Here is a 26,810-nt window from a genome sequence, read left to right as displayed (position 1 = left end):
GTGAACAGGTGAAGTTCCTCACCTCATGGAATGGACATTTGTGGCCTGCTCTCTAATCCAGCCATTCTCTCTTCCGTCTGGGCCCCTGCACAGCTGCCCAGAACGACCTCCCACCCTCCCTTTCTTTCCTTCTGACACACGGCTAATTCCTGCCCCTCTGTAGAGGTCATCTGTTGCTGCATAACAAATTTCCCCAACAACAGAGTAACTTAAAACAACAACATTTTAAATCTCAGGCTTCTAGGGGTCAGGAATCAGACGCTGCTGAACTGGGTCCTCTGGCGCTGGGTCATCCCAAGGCCTGACTGAGTAGGCCCCTCGCTTGCTGGCATGACTGTGGCAGAATTCTGCTCCTCATGGGGTGTTGGACTGAGGGTCTCAGGTCCTCACAAGCCATTGGCCACAAGTCTTCCTTAGCTCCTCACTATGTGGGCCTCTCTACGGCACATGCAACAACACGGCAGCTGGCAGAGTGAGCGGGCAAGGGGGAGTGCCAGTGGGATGGAAGTCAGAGTTCAGAACCTAATCTTGAAAGCGACATTCCATCATTTTGCCACATTAAAAAAAATTTTTTTTGATGTGGACCATTTTGAAAGTCTTTATTGAATTTGTTACAATATTGCTTCTGTTTTATGTTTTGGTTTCTTGGCCGCAAGGCATGTGGGATCTTAGCTCCCCGACCAGGGATCGAACCCGCAACCCCTGCATTGGAAGGCAAAGTCTTAACCACAGGACCACCAGGGAAGTCCCCATTTTGCCGCATTTTATTCTCTGGAATCAAGTCACCGGGTCTAGGCCACACACGAGGAGGGGGTGACACAAGGATGTGAATAGACGAGGTGGGCAGGCATCACCAGGGGCCACGGCAGAAGCTGTCTACCACACCTTCTTTCAGCTTTAAATGTCAATGCCTCCTCAGAGGCCTTCTCTGATTCCTGGGTTAGGAGCCCCTTCTTTGCTCATACAATTCGGGAATCCCCGCGTGATACTTAACACATTACTGTGTGTGAGCCCTGTTGATGAGCCCCTTTAGCTCACCAGACTGGGGGCTCCTGAAGGACAGAAACTCTATCTTATCAGTTTATTGTTTGTTGTATTCCCAGCCCTGTCCACGCTGAGCACACAGCTGGGACATTAAACCCAATGTTTTAAAGAGGCATCCTATTTCAGAGGTTCTGCTGGTTTGAGGAGAGGCCGAAAAATCATTAAACCAAATGTTTTTTCACTAGTTGAAAAGCAGTGACATATATTAGTTCATATTCATTATTTCACAGATGCGTACAACATTAGACTAGACAGAACTTAAAACAAGAATAATCCTTACAGGCCATCTAATAGTGAGTATCTGATTTATTTTAATTTGTAACAGAATTCTGTCTAAATTCAAATTCCTGTCCCCTCCTCACTTGGGCTGTGGAAACTTGTACCCATCTACCCGTTTCCTCATCTATATAATGGGGATAATAGTTGACTTTCATTAGATATACAGATAGCCAACAGGCACATGAAAAGATGCTCAACAGTGCTAATTATTAGAGAAATGCAAATCAAAACTACAATGAGGTATCACCTCACATCAGTCAGAATGGCCATCATGAAGAAATATACAAATACCAAATGCTGGAAAGGGTGTGGGGAAAGGGAACCCTCCTACACTGTTGGTGGGAATGTAAATTGGTGCAGCCACTATGAAGAAGAGCATGGAGGTTCCTCAGAAAACTAAAAACAGAGTTGCCATAGGACCCAGCAATCCCACTCTTGGGCATATATCTGGACAAAACTATAATTCAAAAAGATATATACACCCCTATGTTCATGGCAGCACTATTTACAATAGCCAAGACATGGAAACAGCCAAGAAGTCCATCAACAGATGAATGGATAAAGGTGTGGTACATACATAAAATGGAATACTACTCGGCCATTAAAAAGAATGAAATAATGCTATTTGCAGCAACATGGATGGACTTAGAGATTATCATACTAAGTGAAGTAAGTCAGAAAGACAAAGACAAATACCATATGATATCTCTTATATGTGGAATCTAAAATATGACACAAATGAACTTATCTACAACAGAAACAGACTCACAGACACAGAGAACAGACTTGTGGTTGCCAAAGGCTGGGGAAGGGATGGATTGGGAGTTTGAGATTAGCAGATGCAAACTATTATATATAGAATGGATAAACAACAAAGTCCTACTGTAGAGCACAGGGAACTATATTCAATATCCTGTGATAAACCATAATGGAAAAGAATATGAAAAAGAATGTATATAACTGAATCACTTTGCTATACAGCAGAAACTAACACAACATTGTAAATCAACTACAGTTCGATAAAATAAATTTTTAAAAATAGTTGACATTCATTGAGCACCTACTACGTGCCAGGTATATACTTTACGTACATAATCTCACTTAATCTGCTAAACCACCTGACGAGGTAGAGAATACTGCTGCTACTCTCATTTTAGAACAAAGACAAATGAGGTACAGAGAGATGGAGTCACTTGTCTAAGTTGAAAGAGGCAAGGATTCGAATCTAGGCTCCCTGGGTCCAGAGCTCACCTAATGCATCAGGTTACTGTAAGGGTTCAAAGTGATTATGTGCCTTCAGTTTTAGCTCAGTGACCAGCATAAGGCAAACACCCAATAAACGTTGCCTTATACGTTTAACTTCAGCTGAATATAACAGAAACTGAAATACAGCTTTTAACATGTGAGCTTCCTTCCTTTCATGGAGAGGGCAGGACAGGGCTGGCACAGCAATGCTGTAATACCATTAATACCCCAGGCTCCTGATCAACAGTCTCACACGAGCTTTCATGTTCAATGATGAATCATGGTCCAAAGCGGCTCAGAGCTCCAGCCACTCCATTGCAGTTCCAAGCAGGAAAAAGGAGACAAACGGAGGAAGGACCAAAAGGTCTCACCTTCCAGTGAGTGAAGAAACTCTTCATTAAGAGCTGTTATTAAAAGCCCCATCTGGTGACTTCAGCTTATATCTCACTGGCTACCTACACTATAAGCAGGGCTGGGATTGGGGTCCTTTAGCTATAGACACAATACCACACTAAATAAAACTGAGGTTCTGTTAGTGAAGAAGGGAAAAATAGATAGTGAGTGGGCAACTGAGAGTCTACCTCGTGTACTTTACATTATTCGTACAAATAAACAAGGGGAGGCCTGTTTATTTATACTATTAACCAGAAGTCCCACATATAAGAAGAACGGATTGCTTGCATTGAAGTGGGGAGGGGTGGGTGCCCTCAGCTCCCTCCGTGCCCCTCCCTGTGACTTTAAATTAACTGGAGAGGTCCCCGGGAGGGCTGCACAGTGTGAAAACTCCCTCTAAACCTTGGTTTTCTCACTTCTCTACACCTCTGTTTCAACACTTGGAAAATGGGAATGATAAAGGCACAACTCCGTAAGACTGAGACGAGGACTGAACGTGACCGAACCATGGACATCTTGGTCCAATACCCGGCACTCGGTCCACATAATGCTGCTATTCTAACCTGGAGAGAGAGAAGGCAGCCAAGCCTAACTGCTGGGCCTGGGACTTCTCAAAAACTGCTCTCTTGGCTTTTTTTTTTTTTTTTTTTTAAAACCAATGTACTGAATCCCACTTGGTTGGCAGGAGGCCACGGGCGAATTTGGGGCAGCACAAAACACAGCAGAGTGCCAGGGTGTACCCCACCGCAGTATTTTTCCACAGACTCTGCCCGGTTGGCCCTGGCTCCCAGTGGGAGCTGTGGTCCCCGCAGAACAGCGCGTCCTAGGCAGACCGAGCGGTGCTGCCCCGCAGTGACTCATGCCTGTCTGTGGGGAGCCAGTGCCAAAGCTGGCACGCCCCACTGCCAAGTGGGCCTCGGCTGTTCCTGCTTCCCCCTGGGGCTGGAGCTGCCCCAAGCTTCCTTGCTGATCCTCAGAACCTTGGGCCCAACCCGGATTCCACCCTGATGGGTCATTTATGGCCTGTGCTCAATCCAGGGCCTGAAGCATGAACACTTAACTTCCCACAACACGGATTCAACAGACCCCAGTTCAGACAAAGAGCACCACGAAGTGTAGTGATTCCTCAGGGGAACAGACAGAGCCCCCTCTTCTTCCCTCCCCACCCAAATTCCAGCTGTTATTAAGACCACAGATTTGAGGACCTGGGTTTGATTCCTGGCTCTGTCACAACTTGATTGTGTGGTCTGAAGTAATATAACCTCCATGGGCCTCAGTTTCTTCATCTGGCAAATGGGGATCATCCCATTTGGTGAGGATCGAAGGAAGCAATGCATGGGAAGGGTCATGCCTGGCGCTGAGACATACCCGAGGTCACAAACCACTATCATCTCAGCACAGAGCTTCCCATGCCTCACAGTCAGGCCCCTTATCATCTCTCTGACCTCATCTTTACCATCTTCCCCGCTTCACCTGGTCCAGCCACATCAGCCTCTTTGCTGATCCTTTGACACACTCAAGCTCCGGCCTCAGGGCCTTTGCACCTGCTGATCCCTCTGCCTGGAAGACTTTTCCACACAGTTAAATCCTTCAACTCCTTTCAGTCCTTAATCAACCACCACCTTCACAGTGAGGCCTTCCCTGCCTACCTTACCTAAAAGTGCAATTCCCTCCACCCCACCAGTCCCATTCCCTGCTTTATTTTTCTCCATAGCGCTTAACCTTAATCTGGCATTATTTGGGGGCATCGTCTGTCTCTCTCTATGTATTAGTTATCTATTGCTGCATAACAAACTACTCCCAAACTTAATGGCTTAAAACAACAAACACTGATTATCTTAGAGTTTTTGTGGGTCAGGAACGTGAGAGCAGCTTAGCTGGGTGGTTCTGGCCCAGGGTCTCTCCTAAGGTTGCAGTCAAGATGTCGCTGGGGCCATGGTTTAATTCAGAGGCTTGACTGGGGCGGAGGGTCTGTTTCCCAGATGGCTCCCTCACATGGCTGTGGGTGGGAGGCCTCAGTTCATCACCCTGTGGACCTTGCCACACCGGGCTCCTTCAGCATCCTCACAGCATGGCAGCTGGGTTCCCTCAGAGGGAGGGATTCAGGAGAGAGCATGATGGAAGGCACCACGTCTTTACGAGCTTACCTCAGAAGTCACCTCCATCACCCCTTTATATTTGTGTGTGTGTGTGTGTGACATCAGTCATCCCTATGCAGGATGGAAGGGGACCACGTAAGGGTGTGAACACCGGAAGGCAAGAAGCACTGGGGCCATCCTGGAGGCTGCCTACCACAGCTTAGAAGCATGTAAATATCATGAGAGCAGGACCATATCTGTTTTGTTCACTGCTGTGTCTTCAGTTTCTAGGACAATGCTTGGCACATAATACATTTTTAATCCATTTTGTTGGATGATTGACTGAATGAATGGATGAATGGGACCAGGTGAAACTCAGCCAAAGCAGAACACAGAGACTCCTCTGAGGAGAGGTGGAGCTTGGCTCTCCAACAAGTCCTTTCCCTGGGCAGCCTGTGAAGGACTCCAACCATTTGCTACAACTTTGGAATCATGGGGAAATAAAAGAAAAAGCAACAGCTTCTGAACACAAAGCTACTCTCTCATAGTACTCCCACAATGTTCCAATATGCAGGAGAGACATGAGGCTGTGTTGTAAAGGGCGCTGGGTTAGACGTTAGAAGGTCAGGCATCAAGTCCTGGCTCAGACACTTAATTGATAAACTACCGAAGTTTAGTTTGTTATTTTTAAATGGGAGTAACCACATCTATTCTGCCTAGTACCCAGGGATATAGTTCATTTATTCATTCATGCTCATCACTTAACCATCACCCTGGACTTCATGGATTCGCAGTTTAGTGAGAGACTCAGATGGGTTGGTACCTTCTGAAAACAGCACCACACACTGTTATGTGCCTTGATAAATTCAGCACCTACTACAGTAGATTGTGCTAAATTTTGTGTACATCATCTGTATGCAGTAGATATTTTTAATCCCCATTTTACAAGTGAAGCAATGCAGTTTCAGAGAGGTTAAGTAACTTGTTCTAAGTCATACAGCTAGTAATTCTCAAAAACAGAATCTAGGTTTTCTGACCTCCACGCCTTTCCTATGACACCAGAACTTCTTCATAAAAGTTTTAAATGTCTACATTTAAAACTGACAGTTGGGAGTGACATTTCTAATAAAAGCCCCAATCAATTCACTCACCGCCATTTACTTTTTGATGTAATAACTGTGGTGGATTCGGATTGTGTCAACTCAGCGAAGTTGGAATTCCCAGAATTCCTTGCTCTGCATAGTTTCTGGTTAGCATGGGCCACAGGAGACATTTGAGGCAAGATCTGGAAGGTAGAAGTGGAGAAGCAGATCTACAGTTTTTACGCCTGGAGGGTGGGCGCCGTGGGCGCTGTTGTGCCTGCTCTTCTGTGGGCTGACCCGGGTGGCCTGGGGCAGCAGCAAGCCCGCAGCCTCCAGCGCCTGGGCATCTTCTTTCAGCTTCTCCAAATCCTGGGCAGGTGCCTGTTTGGTTCCGTGATGAAGAAGACCGCCTCCTGCGGCGGGTCACTTGGGTGGGGCGACTGGTCTGTCCCTGCGGCTCCCTCCTCGTCCTCAGCTGCTCTCAGCTCTCATCCGTCTTGCTTTTGTGGCGGCCACCTGCTGACACCCAGCCTCACGTTCAAAGAAACAGGCTCAGGCTTCCCTGGTGGCGCAGTGGTTGAGAGTCCGCCTGCCGGTGCAGGGGAGGCGGGTTCGTGCCCCGGTCCGGGAAGATCCCACATGCCGCGGAGCGGCTGGGTCTGTGAGCCATGGCCGCTGAGCCTGCGCGTCCGGAGCCTGTGCTCCGCAACGGGAGAGGCCACAGCAGTGAGAGGCCGGCGTACCGCAAAAAAAAAGAAAAAAAAAAAAAACGGGCTCACATATGCTGTCGAACCAGCTCTCACATTTATATAAGGTCAAACTCCCAGGATAAATCCCTCCTGTTGATTTTCTTTCTCTGACCAAACCCTTATCCCATAATCGGAGGCGAATTCTCATTTCATACACTTTAAAATAGAAAAATCTAAGCCTATTTTCACAGCTCCACTGTTTTCAAATACCTATATCCAAAATCTATGAGCATGTAAGGAATACCTACATGTGCTACACATCATGGTTAAAAGCTCTGCTTGAAATTTTCAAGAAAGACACTCAAGACAACTGACAGGTCTGTCTGGAGAGGTGCAGAGGGGCTGGAGTGCGAGGGAATCCCTTTGCCTGTGACCCAGACTCTTCTCCCAATTCACTAGGTGGTTTTTCCCCGGGGCCCTGGACTTGTCTGTGGCTTTGAGGGCAGGAACACCTCCGAGCTGACTGCCAGAGCACGCAGACCGGACCATCTAGTGGAAAATCCTGATGCCAACTTGAGCCTGTACTGTAAGCACGCAGCTAGACTGAAGGGAAGTGGCCACTCACTGGGACGTAACGTGTCTTGTTGGACAATGCCAGCGGGCACTATTCGATGCTCATAAACTTTTCCAGACTCTCAGAGCGGAAGATGAGCAACTTCACTTTTACAACCACTAATAGTACATTCCTAAGCTCGTACGTGTGTGCATACATATATGCATGAAAAGGACCGAACTGAGTAGAAATCACAGAAGATGAAAGCTGACTTTTCACCTCATCCATGATTCAGCTTCCATCAGCCTCAAGGAGAAAATAATCATGAATAAATAACTCCCCATTTATACCAAGAAAGAAATAGCAATTCGAAAATGTGCCGGTGAGCCTCTATTTTATTTAAAGGAGAAAAGGACAGTTAGCAAATCCATGGAGGAATGAGATTTCAGTTAACCAAAAGAGGAAAGAACATTTTATGAACGTTTTCGTTTAGTCATGAAATTTAATTAATTCATTAAAATTTATTTATTTATTTATTCTATTTTAAAAGGTGGAAAGACTGACCTCAACTGTTTATCCCAGGGGTCAGCAAACGATGGCCCACGGCTGGCTGGTTGTTTCTATAAATAAAGTTTTATTGAAAGACAACCATGCTCATTCTTTCACTTATTGTCTATGGCTGCTTCCATGTTACCAGAGCAGTGTTCATTGGTTGGAACAGAGCTAAAATGTTTATTATATGATCTTTTAATAAAAGTTTGCTAACCTCTGGTTTATTCTATAATCTTTGTGACCAGTAAGGTACCCAAATACTTCCTGATTGCTTTCATGTTTTCAGTAAATAAATTCGGCTTCAGTGGCAGGAAATCTAACACCTCCTCTGGGCTTCTTACTTCCTCACCACTCCCAATGTCCAAGAACTCTGGGATTTACTTGGTTCCAAGGGGGTCAGCCCTGCCTCCAAACAGCTGAGCTGGTGAGTCTGAACCATCCACTACATGCATTGATTCTCCTTGCCACTAAGGATCACTGTTGAACATAGGATATATACATCCATCCTGGCTCTCCTAGTGGTCAGCCATCGATCCCAGACCAATTGTACTAGGATTGCTGGGGCCTGAAGGGATCCCAGCTTACCTACCTGCCCTGTTGGAAGCAGCCCTCCCCAAAGCTCACTTGGGCTCTCAAACTTTGGCCAGGTGCTCCTGTCCTGTTGATGACTTCCCATGTGGGATTCTTGTCCTTCTTAGTCAGTGGGTGTTAGGTGGGAGCTTCAGAGCCCACTCGGATGGGCTTTCCTGACTTCAAATCTTGAGGAGCAATGGTTGGGTATCTGAGTCCCTTCATTCCCTAGAGACCTTGGCTCCATGTGCAAAGCAATCCAGTCCCCCCTCACCCCCACCACCAAGAACTAGGTCTTTATGGTGAGAAGCCTGCCTTTGTCAGGTCACAGAAATTCCTTTATAGCCACCCTCAAGCAATGGGTGTCTACTGGTCCCCTGTTGACATGAACTAAGAAAGACCAATTCTTTCCTGAACAAAGATGGTTTACTGTGAGATGACCTGAGGAGAGGTGTGGGCAGGTTCGGGGACCTTATTACAAATCAAAGGAGGTGATAGTCACGAACCCACTCAGCTAAGCCTTTGCTCACACCTGCCAGGCTCTTCCCTGTTTTCCGCAGCTTCTGAGATGACCCCAGTGATCTCCACTTTCTGGCCTTCATGTCCTGGAGGGATCCCCTCCCCTTGAGTAACTGTGTCTAAGCAACAGAATACCTCAGTGTTGGGGGAAATGTCCCAACTGTGATTAAATCTGACTTCAACCATGCTGGCAGACTCTCCCTTGCTGGCTGTGATGAAGCAAAGCCAGGGAGGCTTACGTGGCCAACAGCCAGCTCACGTGGAGAGCTTCACTACGGAGAGGGCAATGTGATAAGGAACCGACAGGGCTCCCCCCAGAAGCCAGTGAGGGGCTGAGGCTCTGAATCCTGCCAACAAACCTGTGAGGGAGCTTGGATGTAGACCTGTCCCCAGTCGAGCCTTCAGAGGAGACCCCAGCCCTGGCTGACACTGACTGCATCCTTTTGAGATGCTGAAGCAGTGGACCCAGCAGAGCTGTGCCTGGATTCCTGACCCACTGAAACTGCGAGCGTTTTAACTGGGTGTTGTGCAAAGCCACTAAGTTTGTGGTTATCTGTTATACAGCAATAATGAACACACTCATCTCCAGACCATACAGGCACCAAACACGCGAAAAGCTGTTAGGCTTTATAACTGTATCTACCTTTTAAGAGTGCTACATTTTTCAGTGAAGAGTGTCATGCAAGTAAAAATATTTCCCAGAAAAAGAAAAAGCGTGACCTAAACAGTTAAATATTTGGGATTGCCGGACTGTGAATGTCTAAGCAGAGTAACAAATGGCTCAATCTTCCTCCTCAGTCCAGATGCTGAGTGGGGTTATAGATCAAATGTTTGTGTCCCCCCCAAAATTCGTATGTTGAAATCCTAACCCCTAATGCGATGGTATTAAGAGGTGGGGCCTTTGGGAAGTGATTAGGTCAGGAGGGTAGAGCCCTCATGATGGGATTTGTGCCCTTATAAAAGAGGCCCCAGAGAGCTCCCTTCCCCCTTTCATCACAGTGACAAGACGGCCATCTATGAACCCGGAAGCAGGCCCTCACTAGACACCAGATCTGCCAGTGCCTTGGTCTTGGACTTCCCAGCCTCCAGAACTGGGAGAAGTGAAGTTCTGTTGTCTGTAAGCCACCCAGTCTATGGTGTTTTGTTATAGCAGCCCGAAAGGGCTAAGACAGTCCCTCATGCAACCAAAGCTTTTTTTGTTTTGTTTTGTTTTGTTTTGTTTGCGGTACGCAGGCCTCTCACTGTCGCGGCCTCTCCTGTTGCGGAGCACAGGCTCCGGACGCGCAGGCTCAGCGGCCATGGCTCACAGGCCCAGCCGCTCCGCGGCATGTGCGATCTTCCTGGACCGGGGCACAAACCCGTGTCCCCTGCATCGCCAGGCGGACTCTCAACCACTGCGCCACCAGGGAAGCCCACAACCAAAGCTTTTTAAAGCTAACACTTACTGCAGGCATACCGTGAGCCAGGCATGGGGCTATATGCATTAGCTGTACTATTTCATTAGATCCACCCCAAATCGCTTGTAAGGTGGTACTATTAGGTCTAGTTTTCAGCTACAGAAACAGACTCAGAGAGGCTGTCTGACTTGCTCAGGCTCACACAGCGAGCGGGGAAGGAGGAAGGCTGGGATTTAAACGTAAGCAGTCAGATTCCAAAGCCTTTCCTCTTCACACTTCTCTCCTGCCACAGGTACCTTTCGTAAAATATCACCTCCCCTGAGGGGCAAAACCATGATTCCAGTTTCTTCACAGTACCCCACCCCCCGTCCCCTGCCAGTTTCCCCAACCCAAGGCAAGCACAGCTGTATCTGCCCCTGGTGCCCTGGGCTCCAGCTCACGGCGCCACAATTGCTGCTCCGATTGTGTATTGCATGGTCAACACTCCTTCACACATCTGTCCTCTCTTTAAGGAGCATCTACTATGCCAGGCTTTGTTTCAGGCACGAGGACACGCGAGTGAACAAGACAGACAAAAATCCCCACCTTCACAGAGCTGACGTTTTAGTGGGGGAGACAGACCATCAGCAAATCATCCAATACATGGCATCATGCCAGGTAACTACAAAGGGTCTGGCGGGGGAGAACAGGGTAAGAGGGATGGAATAGAATTATGGGGATGGTATTTTAGATAGAGTGATCACAGAGGGCTTCCTTGAGGCGGTGACAACTGCGCAGAGACCTGAGACCAACATTTCAGGCAGAGGGCACAGCCTGTGCAAACACCTTGAGGTGTGGTGCTGGGAAGGAGCCTGAGGAATCTGAGAAAGAGCAGGGGGCAGGTATCAGGATTGAGGTGTGTAGAAGGCAGGCAGGAGGGTGCTCGGCAGGGCCCACATTATGTAGGGCCATGTGGGAATTAGGATTTTACTCTTTGTTCTTATGTAATGATAGCTCTTTGTCTGGGGGTCTTGCTACTCTCCTCACACCTGGTCAGTGGGAAGGACACGGGTCCCTTTAACCCAGCTCGGGACCCCCCTTTGGCCCGAGGGCAGGCTCTGCTGTCACCCTATAGAGCAGCCACAGCGTGAGACAGCAGACTTGGAGAGAGGACAGGAGGTGGTGGAAAAAGTGACTCACTGCCCCTCCTGGCAGGGGCCCCTCCCACTGCCATATCTGCTTTCTGTGTAACTGTGGAAAGCCCACACTCCTCCAGGGACGCAGGCCTGCCCCCAGCACAGAGGCCTCATCCTTCCCTTCCCCACACGCTACAAGTCAGGGAAAGCTCACCACCGCCCACCCTTCACCCGGGCCAGGCTTCCCCATGGCGTGAATATTCTAGACCCAGAGCGTAAGCCCCCATCAACGCCACACGGACATCGCCCAGATCGCTTCCGTGGCAGCTCCCTCCCGGCTCCTCTTGGCGGGCCACCCCCAGAGCTCCGTGTACTTCGGGCTCTAGAAATGTTTACTTTTGCATCTGCCAGTTCACAAGGCAATTATCGGTAACTGGATCCACGGCCCAGGAAATCTGACTTCATCGGGACACCGAAACCCAGGAAGGGAGACACTTTTGGGCCCTGGGCTGACCACAGACACCGCGGAGGGGAGCTCTGCACCGTGGCATCAGGTGACATCACCGCGGCTTGTGTCCGAGACGTGACGTAAGGGCAACCCCCGAGGACGCCAGACCCAGCATGTCTGTGAGAGGTTCCCCTCCGTCTGCCCACCAAACCCCGGTCGCTTCTATTTCTGGCATCAAGCGAAGATGGATTTGATGGTTGTGGGAAGGAATTAGCTGTTAACGGACTTGCCATAAACAAAGATTGATTTCCAATTCTATGGATTTTTGAGTGGAGGGGGTTTAAGGCGAAAGATTTATAAATTTATAAAATACGACTAACAGGGTTTGGCGGAGCCATTGCTAGCACCCTAGAAGAGCATGTAATCAACGAAACACCAGAAAAATTTCCACACCCCTCTGAGCAAACAGTATTTCAACTCTGTTCTTTACACACACACACGCGCACGCACACACGCGCGCGCACACACACACACACACACAGTTCCTCTGAAACCTTTCTGAAATGCTTTCAGCAGAGCCACAAAAGCTAAGGCACAGATTAGCTAAAAGTCTGAAATCTTCAAGTTTATTTCGTGGGCACTTCCATTTCCTAAGATATGAAATAAATCGGCAAGGATTCCGAGGTCCTAACTGGTCCAAAAGGGACAAGAAGGACTAAAGCAGCTTAGAAGTGAAGGCAGTACTGTGCAGCAGGGCAGCACCCGGGTATGAAACCTGAGCCCTGAGTTCAAATCCTGCCTCAGCCCCTTTCTATTCGGGTCATGCTGGGCAGGTTCCATCTTATTTCCTTCTGGAAAATGGAGATAACAACGTTTAGCTTTTTACGTGTGTTTCGGGGAGGACTGAATAATGCTCTGTGTGTAGATGGATTCAGTAAAGTATAGGGATTGTGACAATTACACATCGGCTCATGCAAAGAAAAGCTTTAATCTGTTCCCACTTCCTCTAACTCATGGCTCAGAGTGCATTGTCCCAACGTCCAGACCCTGGAGACTTCGGGCCTGAGAGGTGGTGTCTGCAGGGACAGCTCTGAACTCCAGAGTCTCAGGCCTGAGTTCAAGTTTCTTACTAGTGGTGTGTCCTGCAGCAATAGCCTCACCTCTCTGAGCCTCGGTTTCCTCATCTGTCACATGGTGGGGATAACTTTCGCTCTCGCCAGTGACTGCTGTGAGGCTCTAACATGCTATTTATTACTAAAGTGTGAAATCAGGCCTCAGGTGGGTAAGAAAGCCAGTGCAGGAATTTGTCCCAATACGTCCTTGTAGGGGCTCCAGATTGGCCCCCACGAGCAGCTCTGACCCCGTGGCAGCGAGTCGGGCTGAGCGATGGCAGCCCTGTGGAGTTGAGCTCGGGTCTCTGCAGACAGAACTACAGGAAAGCTGGCCTTTAGAAGATGCTTCCAAGCCATGACAGCCCATTTGCAAGTCTTATACGAGATGTCAGATATTCCAAGTGGCTTCTATACCCTCCCCTTTCCCCGCCCCCTTGAAGGCTTCAACCTCAGCACTACAGGCATTTGGACCAGATCATCCTTGGCTGGGAGGCTGGCCTGTGCACGGCAGGGTGTTTAGCTGCATCCCTGGCCTCCAGCCACTAGATGCCGTCAGCACCTCCTGAATCGTAACAAACGAATCCCATAGTTGCCTTTACATTTATAGAACATATGCTCCTGTACATAAATGATACACGTTATTGCTTTTCATGCTTCAAACTTCATATGAATAAACTTTATATACAAAAATAAAATACTATGCTTTTGTCATTCTAAAATGATGTCTTGAGATTTGTCCATGTTAACAAACGTAGCTGTACTTGGTTTTCACTGCAAATATGGCACAAGGCACTTCTCTGTCCTCCTGTGGATGGACACTTGGATAGCTTCCTACATTTCTCTATTACACGTGTGTACACACAATGCTGAGATGAACATCCTTGAGCATGGCTCCTGTACATGGAGTGAGTTTTTCCACGGTATGTAGGGGTGGAGCTGGCTTTTCATAGGATATGTGTGTATACAATTTTATTCTCCACAGCAGTTGTATAAGAGTCGTAGAAATTTTAAAGTGAAGAGAGTGTCATGGGCCTTCTGTCCAAAAGTTACAAACTCTCAGCCTGTGGAGCCAGAAAAGTCTGCATAATAGTTGAACAATTAGTGCTAATATTCACAAATGGGAAGATTTCACACAAAGTCTAGATTCAAAGCTTTTTGTGAAAAATTGAAAAGGTTGGCAATTTTGGGCCCAGAGGGCTGCAGAGTTGCTTCTTGAGGCATAAAGGAAGACATGAAATTCCCCTGCTTTTCTCTCCCTCCTGTAGGGCCTCCCATTGGCCAAACCCAGCTGCTATAGGAGCCTGCAGGAGTCAGCCCTGCACTGGGTAACCTCATCCTCTTTCTGTGCCTCTTACACACTGCATGGTAGCCTCTTCTTTTTTAAAAAAATTAATTAATTAATTAATTAATTTTTGCTTGCGTTGGGTCTTCGCTGCTGAGCGCAGGCTTTTCACTAGTTGCGGCGAGCAGGGGCTACTGTTCGTTGCAGTGTACGGGCTTCTCATTGCGGTGGCTTCTCTTGTGGAGCACAGGCTCTAGGTGCGCAGGCTTCAGTAGTTGTGGCTTGCGGGCTCTAGAGTGCAGGCTCAGTAGTTGTGGCACACGGGCTTAGTTGCCTGCAGCATGTGGGATCTTCCTGGACCAGGACTTGAACCCATGTCCCTTGCATTGGCAGGCAGATTCTTAACTACTGCACCACCAGGGAAGCCCCAGCCTCTTCTACTTGATTGCGAGCTTCTTGAGAGTAGGCAGACGTTACTGGTCATCTCTATGCCTATAGGACCCGGCTGGCAGCCTGGCCGTAGCAGGAGTTAGGTCAACTTGTTAATGGATGAGACATTAGGCCACTGGAAGGAACATGACAATGACACTTAACCAGCCCTTCACTTGTGCTAGGCACTTCATGAAAATGTCAAATCGCAAAGATAGAAAGAGTAAACATTTTACGTTTACATACTGTCTCCATCCTAACTCTAACTCTGCCGTTGAATAGTGAAAGCAGCCACAATTTACAAGTACATGAATGGGCGTGGCTGCGTTGCAATAAAACTTTACTTACAAAAACAGGCAGGGGGCCAGGTTTGGCTCACAGGCTCTGGTTTGCAGCCCCCAATGCGGATCATAATGTAATCGGCGCCACCTGGGGTTGTGTTTTCCCAGCTGTTTGTGGGGACCCTAGAAGTCAGGCCAGCAGAAGAGAGTGCTGAGTTGCTCTGTGCTAAGGTACAGAGGAATTCAGAAGAGAAAGTTGCAAAGAGAGGGGAAGGGGGGAAAGAGGGAAGACGGGCTGGACAGCACAGGTGGAACGAGGAGGCAGAACTGGGAGAGTGGCCGAGAGCCTTTTTCAGGTGAGGGAGGTCCAGTCCTGAAGTGTCAGTTGTCTTTGGTCCCTGAGATGTGAGTCCCTCCACTGATCCAAACCTTCTGCCCTGCTCCCAAATGCCTTTTGAGAGTGTTTTGTATGTCTGTGTGAAAGTTAACCAAGATGCCCTGCTCCCAAATGCCTTTTGAGAGTGTTTTGTATGTCTGTGTGAAAGTTAACCAAGAATTCGATGCTCCCTCCAGTCGATGTGGCCTGAAACAGCAGGCGGCAGGATGAGCAAGCAGGTGAGACCACCCTAAGAGGAGCACTGTCAGCGAGACAGGAGACCGTGGACACTCTGGGGACCGTGGGCCTCAGGAGGTCGGCACAGGTGGAGGCAGGCTGGGGACCTTCCCCAAGCTGTGGAGTGGGGCTGGAAACAGGCTTTCTAGATCCTGTTAGGAGTGAGTTCACCTGTACAAATCTCAGGAAACCTTACCCCTGTTTACGATGACTGCTTCTCCCCCTCTCCTTAAAAAGGACTTTTAGGATCGCCCACCATTGTCCTACATCCCCTTTTTGGTCCCATCCACGGGCTGTGTTTCCAACTTCTCATTGAACCGGTAGCCTTTTCCCAGGACCCTTTCTCTGAGCCACGGGTGGTGGGATCCGCAGCGCTGCCCTATGTTCCCAACCTCTGCGCTGATCTTCTAGAAACCCCAACGCCCCATGCGTCTCCGATGTTAACACCACGACCCCGAGGTCAGGGCTGGCACGCTCGTGTCCCCGAGTCCCAAGCGCCAGGCAGATCCCCAGCGCTCAGGGACCCCCCTCAACGTCGGCTGAACAAACCCCACTTTCTCCTCCAGCTGCCTGGGGAGGGGGCCATTCTCAACCCGACCACAAAGGGGAAGAATCAGAAGTTCAAAGAGCTTAATCCAAAGTCACACAGTCCCAAAGTGGCAGAAATCGAAACAAGTCCAAAGCCCAAACTCCTCCTATTATTGCCCAAACAGGTGGAAATTCAAAGTCATTTCTTCTGATTTTGGAATGAGCTTCGGTGCGTCCTTTGAATGAGGGCTGGGGGCTCGAGAATAACCTCAACCCAAGCTCTGAGGCCAGGTGGTCCAGAATTCAACTGGGGGAGGTGAGAGGTTTCCTCATCCTCATCCTCTCCCCTCTACCTGGCCCCAGAATGCCCCCGCCCAGAGGACCTCGCTTGTCTGCAGCGGAAGTGGCCTTGCTTCTCCAAGAACTGTTAAGATAACAGACGCTGTGTTATTTCTGCTCGAAGCCAGCACCTGGGTCGATACAATTCAGCTACTTGGTGCCTTTTACAAAGTGGGGAGAAGGGCTGGAGGACAACTCGGCCTGGGCCATTTAGTCATAGAATTCCTCACCTTAGACTTCTGCCGTTATCTGTAACTTAGATGAGTCATCACTGAACTTTATTTGAAAAGCGTTACTTTGTTAAACATAAAAACTTAAAATCTACCACAATCTTCACATCCCTTGTAGCTTTAAATCTTTTAAAAATTTTAAATGGCTCTTGCCGTCCTCAACCTCTGAGAGGCCCCGGTTAGGTGTCAAAATCAAGATGTTTCCAGAGTTAAACGAAAGCCAGTTTACGCAAGACCCAAGCCCATCACCAGTCAGTTAGGGCACAGACAAGCCTTTGTGACAAGCATTCCTAATCAGTTCCATCCCACCCCCCTCCAAAAGTCCTGAAAGAGTAAACAAGACATCAAAACAATACGAAACGGAGGCTCTGTGACTTCTTTGGGTCCCAACCCCTTTGCCTGTCTCATGGCTGCTCTGGGCCTCTCTGCAGGGAAATGTGCAGAGATGCACGTGGCATTTCATATCCAATCCCAGGGAGTCCCAAACGCCATCCACGGACGACTTTTAAGTCCCCCAGAAGCCTCAGACAAGGTTTTTTGAACAAGCAAGTTAAACATAATAAGGAAATGTAATTCAGGATGCATGTGATGGTCCCCCAGTGGTAATAGTTGGGCTGTAGTCTGTTGGCCCCAAAGCCACTGGCTGGAAGTACAGCCTCTATGTGAGACGGATGTGGGTCCAATTCCTGTCCCTATGATATTGGGCAAATGACACCATCCTTCAAACGGAAACACGAATGGGACCAACCTCGTAGAGCTGTCAGAAGGATCGAGTTAATGTTTGTAAGGTGCATGGAGGGTACACCCTAAGTGCCCCATAAGTGTTGCTCTCACCAGCATCATTGGTGCCCTTCCCCTTCCAGGGTCTGTGAGCCGAGGGATGCCCACTCCGGCCTCCAGCTCTGGCCCCCTGGGGAGGATGCTGGGCTCACCTCCGCAGAGCCACTAGAGGGAGCACTTGCCTTTCCTAACACGGCCAGACCCCTGACTCCCGACCCAGAAACTTCCTGCCCAACTGCAGCCCGGGACGGTGGGCGGTGGAAGTTGGGGGGTGCCCCCCTCCTGGCTGTTTCCCCCCACTTGGGACAGGCCTCTAATTTACAACTGAGTACCCTGGCCAGAGATTTCCTCTCTGCTAGAGTCAACGGCTGGTCCTCCCTTCCTTCTCTCCCGTAGCATCCTAAGTTGTCACAGTGGCTCCACGGGCCCAGCCTGTGTGGTAAACCACGTCGGGCTGGGGCCATTTTCCTCACTGGACACTCTGTCTCCCAGCCTGCCTCACAGCTGGGATGCCCGCCTGACTCGGTTCTGGTCACGGGCATAAATGCGGGAGCTCGCTGGGCCTTCTGGAAAAGGCTCTGCTTCCTGTTTGCTTTACCGGCATCCTCTGGGCCTCGGATGCTGGCAGCCGTGGTGGCCACTTTGAGACTGTGAGGTGACCAAGCAGAGAGACGGCCTGGGCCCACCTCCGGACTTCCCATGCCTCCTAGAGAGGCTCTCACACCCATCGGCCCTTCTCACCCTCCCATGGCTGCCCGCTGCTCCCAGGATAAAATCCAAACGGAGGCCACTGGGCCCTTCCCCGACCTGGTCTCCTGACCCTTTCCTTCCTTCCTTCCTTCCGCCCTGCCACACCAGCCTTGTTTTCTGTTGCTCTGCAGCGTAAAGTCCATTCCTCCCTCAGGACATTTGCACTTGCTAATCCCTCCGTCTGGAAAGTTCTTCACCCAATTTGCCAATGGTTGGCTCTTGTCAGTCAGGCCTCAGCTCAGAGGCTCCCTCCCCAGAGGCAAGTTCCCTGCCCTCCCGCTTCGCCACACGCCTTGTTCAATCTCTTCAGAGCACAAAGCACTGTCTGCAATTGCCTTGTTTATGTGGCACCTGCTTACTGACCCTCCTCCCCATGAGAACCTGGAGGGCACAGTGTGTGGCACAGAGTAGGTCCACAAATCACACTCAATGAGTGAACGAATGTATTTTCTTTTTGCGAGATTTCCTTTGAGTAGGTTTCTGTTCTTTGCAATTATAAAATTCTCGACCAAGATAATTGGCAGCAAAATTAACCCCAAACAAACCACCAAACAAATGCTGCTCTGGATACAGCAGGTTGAGGGTTCTTCTCTCTCCTTCCCAACCTCTTTCCTTCCCTCCAGCACACACACCATCCCCATCTCCCCCTGCCCCACTCCCCCCAGACATCATCCGTTTGTCTTACCTTTGATGTCATTCCTGGCACTGACACTCCCCTCCCGGGGAGGAGCCTTCCATTGAATTATGCTGTGAGTAGCAGCATCTCTCCCTCAGATGCCATCGAAATGCATGAATGGCTGGCTGCCCACGTGCCATCTTAGCTCACAGGTGAACCCTGACTCCCCCAGCCGATGGCTTCTGGAAAAGTAGACAAACAGTGAACTTTTGCAGAGCTGAGACGCGTCAAAGGGCATGCTTTTAAAAGGAAAGGCTCACAGAGGAAATGTGAATCATGGCCCCCATCACACAGTTGTGTAAATTCAGGATTTGCTCACTGGGGTTCCTGTGAAAACTCAAGCTAGCCATCACATTCATAAATAGCCCTGAGTAGCCAATGACCGTCTCCCTTCCCTGCACCGTGGCTAAAAGGCCTGGCCCTGCAGTCACACACACCTGGGTGTGAGAACCGGTACAACCATGAGTCAGCTGTGTGATGTCTGGCCAATCACTTAACTTCTCTGTGCCTGTATTTCCTCAATCTGAAAGTGGACGTAACAATTGGAGCTACTTGATGGACTCAGAGGGAAGAGAGTATGATCGCATGTGTAAGGAGGGCACATCTTGAATGCAATAAATGTTCTGTTTCATGGGGGTCAGAAGAGGCTAGACTGTCAGAGCAGGAGCCTGTGCGGCTGTGTGGAATCTGTGCCCCTAGCTGTTACTACCAGGCATCCGGGCTCCAATGGGCACCTAAGTCCCTCTCTTACAAGCTTGGCAATTCACTGGTTTACTTTCTGCCCTCAGACCACACGCATGTGTGCAGTCAACAGATATCTACTGAGCACCCTCTAGGGGCTAGCCCCAGCTCTGTCAGGTGCAGCAGGACAAAGTAGTTACAAGATCTGAATGCTAGCTAGATCCATCGCTCACAGCTGTGTGACCTTAGGGAGCCACCCACCCTTCTCTGTGCCTTTGTTTCTTCACCTTTACAATGGGGATAATAATAGTACCTATCTCATGGGGGCGTTATAAGGATTGAGTTGCTGTATACACAGGACTTACAACAATGCTTGGGACACGGTGAGTGCCATCTAAGTATTCCTTATCCATGGCTGTTTGTAAAGCATGCTTGACTTTCCTGAGGGCTACACAGGAAGGCCTCTGAGGAGACCTAAGCTCCTTGAGAGCTGAATCAGCACCACTTAAAATCCACTGAGCACTTTCTCTAGCCACATGCTTTGTATCAAGGGTTGATAAGTTTTTTCTTCAAGGGCTAGATAGTAAATCATTTAGGCTTTGCAGGCCAGAGGCAAAACTGAGGCTACTATGTAGGTACTTACATAACGGTTTAAAATGAGGGTGAATGAAACATTCTTAGGTCATGGACCTTAGAAAGAGCAACGGGCAGGTGGACAGAGTTGGTCTACCGGCTGTGGTGTTTTGAAACCTGCTTTTTATCATTCAATCCCTACAATACCACAAAGTGAGCTAGTACTATTATTATTCCCACCTTAAGAGGTGGAAACATTGTCTCAGAGAGGTTGAGTGAGTTTCCCAAGGCCACACAGCTGGTAGATACAAAGGCAGGATCGGAAGCCAGCACTGTGTGACTCCGGAGCCCCCGGGGTTAAACACTATGCCTTTGGTGCTACGTCAGCACCACAGCTGACCTTCCGCCTCCACCATCTGAGACCCATCATCCCAGAAGAGCTGCTTACTTCCTCTCTGAAGGTTCAAAGCAATTCTTATTACTACACAAGGGTAGTGGCTCAGACGAGCACAAAGGTACAAAAGTGAATCACACTGTATGGACACAGCAGCGTTTTTTTATTTTTTGTTTTTCTTAAGAAGATGTTGGGGGTACGAGTTTATTAATTAATTTATTTATTTTTGCTGTGTTGGGTCTTCGTTTCTGTGCGAGGGCTTTCTCTAGTTGTGGCAAGCAGGGGCCACTCTTCATCGCGGTGCGCGGGCCTCTCACTATCGCGGCCTCTCTTGTTGCGGAGCACAGGCTTCAGACGCGCAGGCTCAGTAGTTGTAGCTCACGGGCCCAGTTGCTCCGTGGCATGTGGGATCCTCCCAAACCAGGGCTCGAACCCGTGTCCCCTGCATTAGCAGGCAGACTCTCAACCACTGCGCCACCAGGGAAGCCCCACAGCAGGGTTTTTATCCATTCCCCAGTTGATGGAATTTGGGGCTATGGGCTATCACTTTATTGCTTCTCAGCACCAAACCTCCTCCTCTCTGCCCGGCTCTGTGCCACTGGAGCTGGACTCTGTCCACATTTCTCCTTTGCAGGCTGGCTTCATCGGTAGAGGGAACTGGAGGGGCACTGCGATCCACAGCGAGAGAGAAGGACTTCTCATCCTGGTTCCAGGTCTTGTGATGGTTTTGTGGCCTGGATGCCAGCAGATGCACGTGCAGGTCAGTTGCACTCACCCAGCAGCTCTCTGGCCCACACGCCCTGCAGCAAGTTTCCAGACCATCCAGCAGGACGGTCTCACCTGCACCCCCTGGCGGCTGCACGTCCCCTGCGGCAGCTGCACCCTCTCCCCCTAGGAGAGGTGTGACTCTCTGCCTGGGGGTAGGGGGATGTCTGCTGCGTTCCTGCTGCTTTCCCTTTTCATGCTCCCTCAGCCCCTACTTGCTGCTTTCTGGACTTGCCATTTCTATATCCTTTAAAACCCTCTTTTACCCCTTCAGCAGTGAACTGCCTTTTCCTAGTTAATGCTCAGATTACTGGTGTTGATGAAAAATGAATCAGTCGCTTTAAGAAAGAAATGAAAAATTTTATCCGAGTCCAATTTGAGGATTATAACCCGGAAAGAGCATCTCAGAAAGCTCCAAGAACTGTTCTGCCCGTTAGAAATCAAGGCACAGTTATATAAAGTTCTTGAGACAGGGCACTGTACATTAAATGACATATTATTGACAGTGGACACCATCCAGATCTGAGTGTCTCCGTGGCCCCTTTTACAAGATCAAGACGGAATGTTATCTTTTCAGGAGTTGTCTTGTTGATGCTAGAACACCGCTCTTTATGGCTGAGCAGGTATTTCTGCTGATGGGGGAGGTACGGTCCATGCAGAATGCAGACACACAATGCACCATGGAGGGTAGAGAGAAGAACAAAGGGCAAGGAAAATTTTTTATGTTTAAATTTTTCTCGTCTTGCCATAAAACAGGAATTTTATTTCACACTGGTGTGGCTTCTGTCTCCTGACTGGACCCTGACAATTAGTGGCTGTTTCCATTTGAGAGCTATTATGAGTAAAGCTATTATAAACATTTGGATACAGGTCTTCGTGAGGATGTATATTTTCCTTTCTCTGGGGTAAACACCAAGGAGTTGAATTGCTGGGGCACAGAGTAAGCGTATGTCTAACTCCATGAGAAACTGCCAAGAAGCTTTCCTCCACATCCTGCCGACACGTGGTGATGTCACTCTTTGTACCCATGAAATACTACCTAGTGCTGAAAAGGAAGGAAATGATGATTCAAGCAACAACACAGATAAATCTCAAAAATGGGTTGAGCCAGGAGCAAACCGTTGCATACCATTACGTTTCTGTTTACACGAAGTTTTAGAATGGGCAACAGTAACCTATAATGACAGAAATCAGACCAGTGGTTGTCTAAGGTGGGGAAGGGGCAGGAAGTTGACTGCAAAGGGACATGAGGGACTTTTGGGGTGATGGAAATGTCCTTTATCTTGATTTAGGGGTGGTTGTTACATTTGTCAAAATTCATTTAACTGCACATTACAAATATGCATTTTATTGTATGTTAAATTATACTTCAGTAAAGTAGATCTTTTAAAAAAGGAGGTCTTGTTAAGGCGTGGATGCTGGGCAGTGGGCTAGGTTCATCCAGCAGCCAGGTGGAATGGTCCCAGGTGCATTATTCAAATCCATACTTCAAACAGGTGACAAGGGTCACGACCGTTCAGGATTGGACAAAGCATGGCAGCAGGTGAATTCCACATTTCTGATGCATATACTGGAAAGTATGGGGGGTTCTTCATGTCTGAAGAAACTGATACAAGAAAAATGACCTCCTAAGAGGATTCCACTTAAAACTTGGATCTAAATTTCATAGTAAGTAACAACAACAAATGCTATGCTTTATTTTGAAATATGCAATATAAAATTAAGAAAACTGTTGAAAAACCTGTAAATCTTTAAAGTTATAATTAAAGCTATGTGCTAAATTCTTAGAGTGAACAACAGAACAGTATTTTATCTTGGAGTAATTTTCCAAGAGACAAAATTCTTTCTAGCGCAACACAAACAACATCCTTTACTCAAGATTTGATTTTTAAATCATGTTATGAAAAGGGTCATTTCAAGGCTGGATCGATTTTCCCAAAGGAGACTCTTAAACTTCGGCAGTTCATGTTTGAAGCAGTTAATCCTGTTATTTTTATCAATTTTTCTCTCCTTTGATTTTATTTTATTTTTTTTTGAATTTTCGAATTTTATTTTATTATTTTTATACAGCAGGTTCTTATTAGTCATCAGTTTTATACACGTCAGTGTATACATGTCAATCCCAATTGCCCAATTCATCTCACCACCGCCCCGCCACTTTCCCCCCTTGGTGTCCATACACTGGTTCTCTACATCTGTGTCTCAATTTCTGCCCTGCAAACAGGTTCATCTGTACCATTGTTCTAGGTTCCACAGATATGCGTTAATATACGAACTTGTTTTTCTCATTCTGACTTACTTCACTCTGTATGACAGTCTCTAGATCCATCCACGTCTCAACAAATGACCCAATTTCGTTCCTTTTTATGGCTGAGTAATATTCCATTGTATATATGTACCACATCTTCTTTATCCATTTGTCTGTCAGTGGGCATTTAGGTTGCTTCTATGACCTGGCTATTGTAAATAGTGCTGCAATGATCATTGGGGTGCATGTGTCCGTTTGAATTATGGTTTTCTCTGGGTATATGCCCAGTAGTGGCATTGCTGGGTCATATGGTAATTCTATTTTTAGTTTTTTAAGGAACCTCCATACTGTTCTCTATAGTGGCTGTATCAGTTTACATTCCTACCAACAGTGCAAGAGGGTTCCCTTTTCTCCACACCCTCTCCAGCATTTGTTGTTTGTAGATTTTTTTGATGATGCCCATTCTAACTGGTGTGGGGTGATACATCATTGTAGTTTTGATTAGAATTTCTCTAATAGTGATGTTGAGCAGCTTTTCACGTGCTTCTTGGCCATCTGTATGTCTTCTTTGGAGAAATGTCTATTTAGGTCTTCTGCCCATATTTGGATTGGGTTGTTTGTTTTTTTAATATAAAGCTGCATGAGCTGTTTATATATTTTGGAGATTAATCCTTTGTCCATTGATTCATTTGCAAATATTTTCTCCAATTCTGAGGGTTGTCTTTTCGTCTTGTTTATGGTTTCCTTTGCTGTGCAAAAGCTTTTAAGTTTCATTAGGTCCCATTTGTTTATTTTTGTTTTTACTTCCATTAATCTAGGAGGTGGATCAAAAAAGATCTTGCTGTGATTTATGTCAAAGAGTGTTCCTCCTAAGTTTTCCTCTAAGAGTTTTATAGTGTCCAGTCTTACATTTAGGTCTCTAATCCATTTTGAGTTTATTTTTGTGTATGGTGTTAGGGAGTGTTCTAATTTCATTCTTTTACATGTAGCTGTCCAGTTTTCCCAGCACCACTTATTGAAGAGACTGTCTTTTCTCCATTGTATATCCTTGCCTCCTTTGTCATAGATTAGTTGACCATAGGTGCGTGGGTTTATCTCTGGGCTTTCTATCCTGTTCCATTGATCTATATTTCTGTTTCTGTGCCAGTATCATATTGTCTTGATTACTGTAGCTTTGTAGTATAGTCTGAAGTCAGGGAGTCTGATTCCTCCAGCTCCGCTTTTTTCCCTCAAGTGTGCTTTGGCTATTCGGGGTCTTTTGTGTCTCCATACAAATTTTAAGATTTTTTGTTCTAAGTCTGTAAAAAATGCCATTGGTAATTTGACAGGGATTGCATTGAATCTGCTTTGGGTAGTATAGTCATTTTCACAATATTGATTCTTCCAATCCAAGAACATCGTATATCTCTCCATCTGTTGGTATCATCTTTCACTTCTTTCATCAGTGTCTTATAGTTTTCTGCATACAGGTCTTTTGGCTCCCTAGGTAGGTTTATTCCTAGGTATTTTATTCTTTTTGTTGCAATGGTAAATGGGAGTGTTTCCTTAATTTCTCTTTCAGATATTTCATCATTAGTGTATAGGAATGCAAGAGATTTCAGTGCATTAACTTTGTATCCTGCAACTTTACCAAATTCATTGATTAGCTCTAGTAGTTTTCTGGTGGCATCTTTAGGATTCTCTATGTGTAGTATCATGTCATCTGCAAACAGTGACAGTTTTACTTCTTCTTTTCCAATTTGTATTCCTTTTATTTTTTTCTTCTCTGATTGCCGTGGCTAGGACTTCCAAAACTGTGTTGAATAATAGTGGTGAGAGTGGACATCCTTGTCTTGTTCCTGTTCTTAGAGGAAATGCTTTCAGTTTTTCACCATTGAGAATGATGTTTGCTGTGGGTTTGTCATATATGGCCTTTATTATTTTGAGGTAGTTTTCCTCTATGCCCACTTTCTGGAGAGTTTTTATCATAAATGGGCGTTGAATTTTGTCAAAAGCTTTTTCTGCATCTATTGAGATGATCATATGGTTTTTATTCTTCAGTTTGTCAATATGGTGTATCACATTGATTGATTTGCGTATATTGAAGAATCCTTGCATCCCTTGTTTTTTAAATGTATCAACTCCACCAGATTCTGGCTTGTCAAAGTATTTGGATAGAAATCGAGTAGTTTTCCAGCATAACTTTTATCAATTTCATGGAATCCTACTTTTTTTTTTTTTTTTTTTTTGTGGTACGCGGGCCTCTCACTGTTGTGGCCTCTCCCGTTGCGGAGCACAGGCTCCAGACGCGCAGGCTCTGTGGCCATGGCTCACGGGCCCAGCTGCTCCGCGGCACGTGGGATCTTCCCAGACCGGGGCACGAACCCGTGTCCCCTGCATTGGCAGGCGGACTCTCAACCACTGTGCCACCAGGGAAGCCCTGGAATCCTACATTTTTGGCAATATTTCCAGTTTTACTTTGTAATTGATATAGTATTGTCTGGTGCCACATCCAACACTGAGGACAAGCTTGACTAACAAATTTGGATAGGGACAGACAGCTGGTATGAAACAAGGAAGAATAGTTAATTAGGAGCCAATTTAAAAATGCTCAGTCCTTTTGTGAATATGTGTTTTGGTAACTTCTGCTTCCCTATACAAATTTATGCAGATGACAAGGACCCTGTGTAGGTGCACAGAGGAACATATATGTGATGGCTGGATCTCCAGCAGTCATTTTGGAGCATGAAGGAGAGGGCCACAGTCTAGGGATGGTAAGCAGAAAGTTGGAAGGGACCTGAATTACCAAAGACTGTGGAACTACTACACCATCACTGGAGAACCTACCTCTAGGCTTCTTTTCTGTGAGTGAGAAACACATTTCTATGTTTTTTCAGCCCACTGTAATCCTAAATGACCCCAAGTTCAGGCCAAACCCAGCTCCAGGACTCTGGGACTAGAGTATAAAGTTGTGGTTGTCCCCAGTGAGGAGGGTCACCAGACTACTCATGAGATAATATGGGGCCTGGATGAAGCTTCCTTTAAGCATTCTCACCATTCAAGCAAGACCAGACAAATGAGGGCTCATTGGCTTCCTAGGGGCCAAATGGACTTGCAAGTGAATGCTATTTACCCCCAGACAGTCTTAAAAAGATAATTAAATGTACGGTCCTTCAGGTGAGATGT

General features: G+C 47.4%; 1 long non-coding RNA gene across 2 annotated transcripts in view; it reads right to left on the bottom strand.

Moving 5' to 3' along the window:
* The window catches only part of LOC115843234 (uncharacterized), a 290,851-nt gene that overhangs the window by 26,893 nt on the left and 237,148 nt on the right, over nt 1–26,810 (bottom strand). For both annotated transcript variants that reach the window (XR_009559219.1, XR_009559217.1), the window contains one exon: nt 18,994–19,166. This is a non-coding gene — a long non-coding RNA (uncharacterized lncRNA). The remainder of the gene's footprint in view (nt 1–18,993; nt 19,167–26,810) is intronic.

This window comes from Globicephala melas, chromosome 15 (assembly GCF_963455315.2).
Source record: "Globicephala melas chromosome 15, mGloMel1.2, whole genome shotgun sequence".
Taxonomy (NCBI): Eukaryota; Metazoa; Chordata; class Mammalia; order Artiodactyla; family Delphinidae; genus Globicephala; species Globicephala melas.
Note: the sequence above shows the minus strand (reverse complement) of the source record. Positions and strands in the feature narration are given on the sequence as shown.